Source organism: Plecotus auritus (assembly GCF_963455305.1).
Source record: "Plecotus auritus genome assembly, chromosome: 7".
Taxonomy (NCBI): domain Eukaryota; kingdom Metazoa; phylum Chordata; class Mammalia; order Chiroptera; family Vespertilionidae; genus Plecotus; species Plecotus auritus.
The window spans coordinates 98,220,942-98,228,665 of NC_137774.1; the positions used below are offsets into that span (position 1 = coordinate 98,220,942).

A 7,724-nucleotide genomic window follows, 5' to 3' on the forward strand; every position below is an offset into this window, starting at 1 on the left:
GAGGGTGCGGGGCGGGGGGGTGGGGAAGGGTGAGGAGAGATTAACCAAAGATCTTACCTATGGACACAGACGAAAGGGTGGTGAAGGCTTGGGACAGGGCAGGCCAGGAACTGGGTGGAGGGGGAGAATAGAAGGGAAAAGGGGGACATCTGTAATACTCTCAACAATAAAGATTTATTTTTAAAAAATGACTTGGATTGAACTACAAAAAAACATCTTTCTAAAAATGGTTTACTTACACAGTGAAGCAAAATAAATAAATAAATAAATAAAATGAAAAAGAAACCCAAAAATCTCCAAGTTAGATATTTTATTTTTTAAATGTAATACTGCTTTTATTTAACTTAAAAAACATTTCAACATTCTAAACATACAAAAAATAACAAAACGTTGCGAATTGTGTTTAGCACAGAAGACTCTTGAACTTTCATTGATGCAGTGACTCTTCACTTTGTTGACAATGAAGAATTGTACAGTTTGTTTTAAAACAGTTTAAAACAACCACACTTAACTAAAAAAGATCCAAACATTTCTCATGCCATCTGACCCCCTTTTTTCCACAGTTAAGAATGGCAGGATGCTATGTCACTATATACAAAAACAAGACTACCTGAAGCTCAATGGATGCCCCAGTGTCCACAGGTCCAGCCTCACAGTGCACGCCCTGAGCTACGGCCCCTCCACAAGGATCTTCCCCGCAGCCCAACGCCAAGCAAAGAGCATCAATAGCTTGTCTTGGTTGTTTGTTCTTTTTACAAACTATAGAGATGTACAGTTGAGAACTCAGATTTCCAGCCAATAACCAAATAGTTAACACCACCTTACAGATAAAAAAAAAAAAGAAAATGGCAGAAACATCTTTAAATGCCTTGTCACACCAACAGCAAAGTGCACAGAGTGAGGAGAACACGAGAGCCTTTTCATTTTAAAAATGTTTGGAAATATGTACAACTTTGATACAGGTTCTAAGTGCTCTGGGCACCCATGGCCACTTCATGCAAACCACTGATATTTCTAGAGCACTTTGAGAGACTACATATGATCATGATCCAATTGTGTAATTAATCCTAATGAGGGCAACAGACACCTCTGAAATAAGAGCTGTGTCAATTACAGTGCTCCCCTGCACTAAGGTATTCACAAGGAGACAGATAAACAGTTTTTTTTAATTCATCCTCCTCCTCCTCCTCTTCTTCCTTCTCCTTTTCCTCCTCCTCATCTTCATCTTCTTCCACCTCTTCCCAGGCAACTTTACCGATACCCTTTGGGCCATCAAACTTGCCTTTAGACCTATAGAGTCGGCGATATCCTTCTCATACTTCTTCAACGATGCAGCCTTATTGTTGTAAGGTTGCTTTTTACTGTCACTTAAATTATTCCACATCTCATCCAGCTTCTTTGCCACATCTCCAATAGAGACTCCAGGGTTTGTGGATTTGATCTTGGGGCGGAATTCCGAGCAGAAAAGGAAAAATCCAGACGGTGGCCTTTCGGGGGCATTTGGGTCCTTCTTTTTCTTGCCTCCTTTAGCTGGTCCATAGTCCTCCATTTCCCCATCACAGCGTACTTTATACACCTTTGCCATCTCATCAAATTTAGATTTATCTTTTGCCAACATTGTCTTCCACCTCTCAGAGCACTTCTTAGAAAATTCTGCAAAATTGACTGGAACTTCTGGGTTTTTCTTCTTATGAAGGCATAAGCAGACATCTTGGCCTGTGGCTTCTTGGGATCACCTGTATCCATCCTGACCATATTGTTCGCTAGCCTGGGCAGCGCAGGGCACAACGTGAGGCTCAGCGCTCCCCAGCCTCGTGCTAGCTGCCTCCAAGTGAGATATTTTAAAGCAACGGAACAGAAAATAGAAAACATGGCTAAAATGATGAGCAAATAAAGAATACATGGTATTATCACTTAAAGGTTGATAAGAGCAGGTGACAGTGTTTAGTTAAGTTCTGAGAAAGAGGTGTATATTGCAATGATGAGTCCATGTTCTGATCATGGTTACAGAAGTAGGCAAAGGGTCAGAGTGGACTAAAAGCTCAAATCATTCCTGTGCTTAATTGTCAACATGTTTCTAAATTCCAAAAATCAAAACAAAACAAAACAACGACCCCTCGCAAAAAAAAAAAATAAGACAATTACATTCACATGTTGCTTTTCTTTTTTTTTTTCAGGGGGACAGGGGAGCTACAATTGGGCAGCTTGGTACAGTGAGACATGAAGTTGTATAGGAGCTTATTCCTTCTTGTCTATACTTCACTGTTTGCATTTTTATAGACCTGGTGCCTAAATGTTTGATAAAAATTGGTGCACATTGATTTTGATACACAATTTTGGAAAGAAGAATGAAGGGAAACTAGGCTGAGGAGGAAGACAATCGGGAGGCAGGCATTTGCAATCTCATCTTTCTGGCGTAAGGGCCAGATGAGGGCAAAGTCCCTAGTGTTTGGTTTGAAGGTATGTTTTATGCAAGAAAGAACTGAGAGGGCTGACATCCATCTCAGGAAAGAGGGAAAACGTATGATACAGATAACAGGCAGATTCCAAATGGAAGGCTTATACTCTTCTTTCCTAGGTTCTGCGTGTGTCCCTGGGAGGCATTCTGAGTTCATGTCTGTGCTCTGTGGACAGGTGTGTGCACTGTGCCCTCATTACATTGATTTCTTAGGGAAGTCTCAGAGGAGAGGAAAAGAGAATGACAGGGAGGGGATTTTTTTTTTTTTTTAACTGGAGTCTGAAACCTGTAACTTTTGGCTGCAGCCCTAAGACTATGATTCTAGTCCTGGCTCAACCATGCTGGGTTGCATGAGAAACACTGATCCAAAAAACAACATCCATGATTCCAGTGTTCTCACCAGAGTGTAAGCTTGAAGGTGTGTTGTAATATTTTTAACAGTTTCCTGTGGAATGCTGAGTTCCATATTTTGAATTTTGTTTTGTTTCTCTTAAAGAAGTGATTAGGCCAGCTTTCATACATGGGAATTAGGACTTAATTTCCAGCTTACCCCTCTTATATGTGGAAGTGATTACACACAAATCCCATGCTATATTTCAAAGCCATAGTAGTAAAATAACAAGAACAAAATTACTTCTTTGTAAAGAAGTTGCCATGGATTAAAAAAAATGCAACACCTTTCTCTCTTTATTGCTCATTATTCCTATCACCATTAAGAGGATATTATTATACACACAGAGATTAAATTCTCTTCTGCCTGACAGGTGAATAACACTAGACTACCCAAATAATGTCTAGACTCTGCGCTTACATTTGTTTTTTTACCCTTTCTGGGACGCTGACCCCAGCTGATGCTGTTGACACTTCTTTTCTTTTCCTTTTTTTTTAACACACATATTTTTATTGATTTCAGAGAGGAAGGGAGAGGGAGAAAGAGATAGACACATCAATAATGAGAGAGAATCATTGATCGGCTTTTTCCTGCACATTCCCCACTGGTGATTGAGCCCGCAAACCAGGCATGTGCCCTTGACCAGAATCAAACCTGGGACCCCTCAGTCCATAGGCTGATATTCTATCCACTGAGCCAAACCAGCTAGGGAAGCACTTCTTTTCTTTTTCTTTTTAAATATTTTTATTGATTTCAGAGAGGAAGGAAGAGGGAGAGAGAGATAGAAACATCCATGATGAGAGAGAATCATGGGTTGGCTGCTTCCTGCAAGTCCCCCACTGGGGATCGATCCCACAACCCAGGCATGTGCCCTTGACCAGAATCAAACCTGGGACCTTTCAGTTCGCAGGCCAATGCTCTATCCACTGAGCCAAACTGGCTAGGGCTTTTTTTTTTTTTTAACACTTCTTATTTCAAGGACTGAGATTAATGGCAGGACATCATTATAATAATGTCAGTGTGAGGATGATAAGAATGGTGACTGTGGTACTGTGAGTACAAATAAAAGACTTTCCCATAAAAAGGAATTGATAAACCCCGATACTCCTAAATACAGAGATAGGATGACTCATCTTTCAAGTATGATTTCTTTAGGAAAAACCCCAAAACTGGTCACATTATGGAAGTCACAGGGGGAGCCAGTTTGAATTGAGAAAGAATGTGTTTTTTGTTTGTTTTTAACATGCTCCAAGTTGTGTTGAAATATCTGAGTTATCATTTCTAGGAGATAGGTGGAATGGTAGCTTAAGGCTGGAGTTATAGAAAAACTATTTGAGAAGTGGCTATGTGGGCACCTGTGCAAAAATCCTAAGGTCCCTGAGGAGAGGGGGTGCGGAGAGAAAAGCAGGAGTCTGGAATCTGACAGTTGGGAAGTGTACGCATTTGTCGGGCAAAGAGAGGAAGCAAAGAAGGTGACAAAAGAGTCGTGAGAGAGGGGGGAGGAGATCCACATAATTTTTCCTTGCCTTCTGAAAGAGAACGACAAAATAAAAATGAAAGTGTAACCAGGGAACTTATAAAATAAAAAGAAAATAAAAACAGATACCTCCTCTTGCCACCCCCTCTCCTGATTTTTCTTATCTATAAGACATACTCTCATGGGTGTTATTTCTCTCCAGAATGTAACTCAGCATGTGAAGAAATGTCAAGGAGGAAAATTTATTTGATTTGAGAGATTTTTTTCCTGAGTTTTATAATACTGTACTTCGTTTTGGTCATACATTGACAAAAGAGTTAAAGTTGTATAATCTAAGATTTTGGCAAAGGACAAAGAAAATATATTATAAACTGTTGATGAGGGTGTAATTTGGAAAACTTTTTGTTGGGATATTTGTTAGTATCTGTCAAAACTTAAAATGTTCCTGCTGTTAGAGTTAATGACTCCATTTTTATTAGTTTATACCATAAATATTACTGCTGTTTTTTTAGTGATCACTGCAGTCAAGTATCAGCATTCAGTTTGTCGGTAAGATACCAGGAAGGAGGTTTGGTGTATTTTCTACATAGAAAGTTAGGAACCAGGTAACTTAACCCTGGGATAATACCTGAGGATCCTAGTTATCTGAGAATAAATATCCATTTTAAATGAAGAACAAATATAATAGACCTAAGTTAATTAGGAGATATTCTAGAGCAATAAAAGTAAATATTATAAAAATAAATTTTATCTCTGTGATAAAATTTAAATTATAATTGCTTCTGTGGGCTATTTCTTAGCACAAGATATGAATCAAATCTCGACATTTTTGGTGTAGCATTTTCAATAACTTTTTATGATAGCATGATATTGAATTCCTCATTTATGACTTTTGCAAAAAAAAATCATTAAGAGAACCTCAATCATTCCAAAAGCCTCTCTTTTTACTTTATCAGTAAAATAATTATTTTGAAACATCTGTCATGTAACCATAGTTGTCAGTTTCCTTTCTGCCTGTGTTAACTAGTTTATGCCATGTGTCCATTGTAATTATTTTTGTGATTTTAGCATTTCTTTAGTCTCACAGCATGAAACACATTTCCTTGTGTGAAATTTGTGGTATCATTTAAAAAATCGATTTGCATTAATGTTGCATACTATTCCAAAACAACAGATTAAAATACAAATCCAAAAATGAACTGGAAACAGACAATAAAGAAATGGTGGGAGGGGAAAGATGACAGTCCTATACATTGAGGGAAATCTGAGAGGACTTCTTTTAGAAGTGACCCTTTTATTAGCTAATATTTTTTTTGTATTTTACTTTCTTGAATAATAAAATCATGAAAATTTAGATAATATTAAGATATTGATTCAAACATATGAATTACTATAGAGTTTTAATAGTGAAAAATTTGATGTACCTCAATGTCCCTTAATAGGATAAATATTAAATAATTTATGGTATGTGGAATGTGGTACTCTTCATTTGTTAATTTATTCATTTATTCATACATTTGACAAGCATTTATTGAGTTCCTATTACATATGAGACCCCAGGATCTAACTCCCAGGATCATCAATCAACTGGATCTAATTGACATTTATAGAATACTTCAATCAGCAATAGCAGAATATACCTTTTATTCAAGCTCATATGTAGCATTGACCAAAATATATCTCCACATATTTAAAAGAATATAAATCATACAAAGTATATCCTCAAATCATAATGGAATTAAATTAGAAATCAACAATATAAAAGTAGCTGGAAAAGCACAAAATATTTGGAAATAAATCATCACATATCTAAAAACATATAGATCCAATCAAAAAATGGGCAAAGGACCTAAATAGACACTTTTCGAAAGAGGACATACAGAAAGCCAAGAGACATATTAAAACATGCTCAAAGTCACTAATCATCTGAGAGATGCAAATCAAAACAATAATGCGGTACCATCTCACACCTGTCAGAATGGCTATCATCAACAAATCAATAAACAACAAGTGCTGGAGAGGATGCGGAGAAAATGGAACCCTCCTTCACTGCTGGTGGGAATGCAGACTGGTGCAGCCACTGTGGAAAACAGTATATTGTTTCCTAAAAAAATTAAAAATGGAACTGCCATTTGACCCAGTAATACCACTTCTAGGAATATATCCCAAGAAAACAGAAACACCAATCAGAAAGGATATATATGAACCCCTATGTTCATAGCAACACAATTTACAATAGCTAAGATTTGGAAACAGCCTAAATGCCCATCAGCAGATGAGTGGATTAGAAAACAGTGGTACATCTACACAATGGAATACTATGCTGCACTAAAAAAGAAGGAATTCTTACCATTTGCAACAGCATGAATGGAAGTGGAGAGCATTATGCTTAGCAAAGTAAGTCAGTCAGAGAAAGATAAATATCACATGATCTCACTCATTTATAAAATGAACAACATAAACTGATGAACAAAAATAGATCCAGAGACAGAGAAGCATCGATCAGACCATCAATCCTCAGAGGGAAGGCAGGGGAAGGTTGGCGGGGTGGTAAGGGTAAGAGACCAACCGAAGGACTTCTATGCATGCATATAAGCATAACCAATGGACGCAAGACTCTAGGGGGTGGGGGTGACAGCATGTGTGTGTGTGAGGCGGGAGGTAGGGAAGGCCAGGGGGAGGTCAATGGGGAAAAAAAAGGACACATATGTACTACTATTCATAATACTTTAAACAATAAAAACAACAACAAACAAAGAAAAAACACATGGGTCTAAGAATAAGTCTCTAGAGAAACTAAAAATACTTTTAGCTAAATGAAAACAAAAATACAAAATTTGTGGGATGCAGTGAGAGTAGTGCTGAGAGGAAAATTTAGCATTGAATGGATATACTAGTCAAAAATAAAGATCTACAATCATCTAAGTTTCTATTTTATAAAATAGAAAAAAAGCAAATTAAACTCAAAGGAAGAAGAAAAGAAATAATAAGAATGAGAGCAGAAAACCATAAAACTGGAAAAATGAAATAATAAAGAAAATAAACCAAAAGATGATTTTTTTGAAAAGATCCATAAAACTGATAAATCTCTAGTGAGGCTAACCAAGAGAAAAAGAAAGAAGACACAAATTACTAATATCAAAGATGAAAGAGGAAATATCACTATTGATTCTATGGACATTAAAAAGATAATAAAGGAATATTATCAACAACTCTATGTCCATAAATTTGATAACTTAAATGAAATGGAACAATTCCTTTGACAGATACAAGCAACCAAAACTCACACATAAATAACTAATCTGAACAGGGCCATTTTTATTTTAAAAATTTAATCAATACTTGATATCATTTCAAAATCAAAAGCACCAGACCCAGGTCATCTCACTGGTGAATTT

General features: G+C 36.9%; 1 pseudogene across 1 annotated transcript; it reads right to left on the reverse strand.

Annotated features, from left to right (window-relative positions):
• Positions 1-1,106: 1,106 nt before the first annotated feature.
• LOC308252725 (high mobility group protein B3-like) lies at positions 1,107-1,746 on the reverse strand (annotated as a pseudogene). Its single transcript has one exon. The product of its transcript is annotated as a high mobility group protein B3-like (transcript).
• Positions 1,747-7,724: the final 5,978 nt, after the last annotated feature.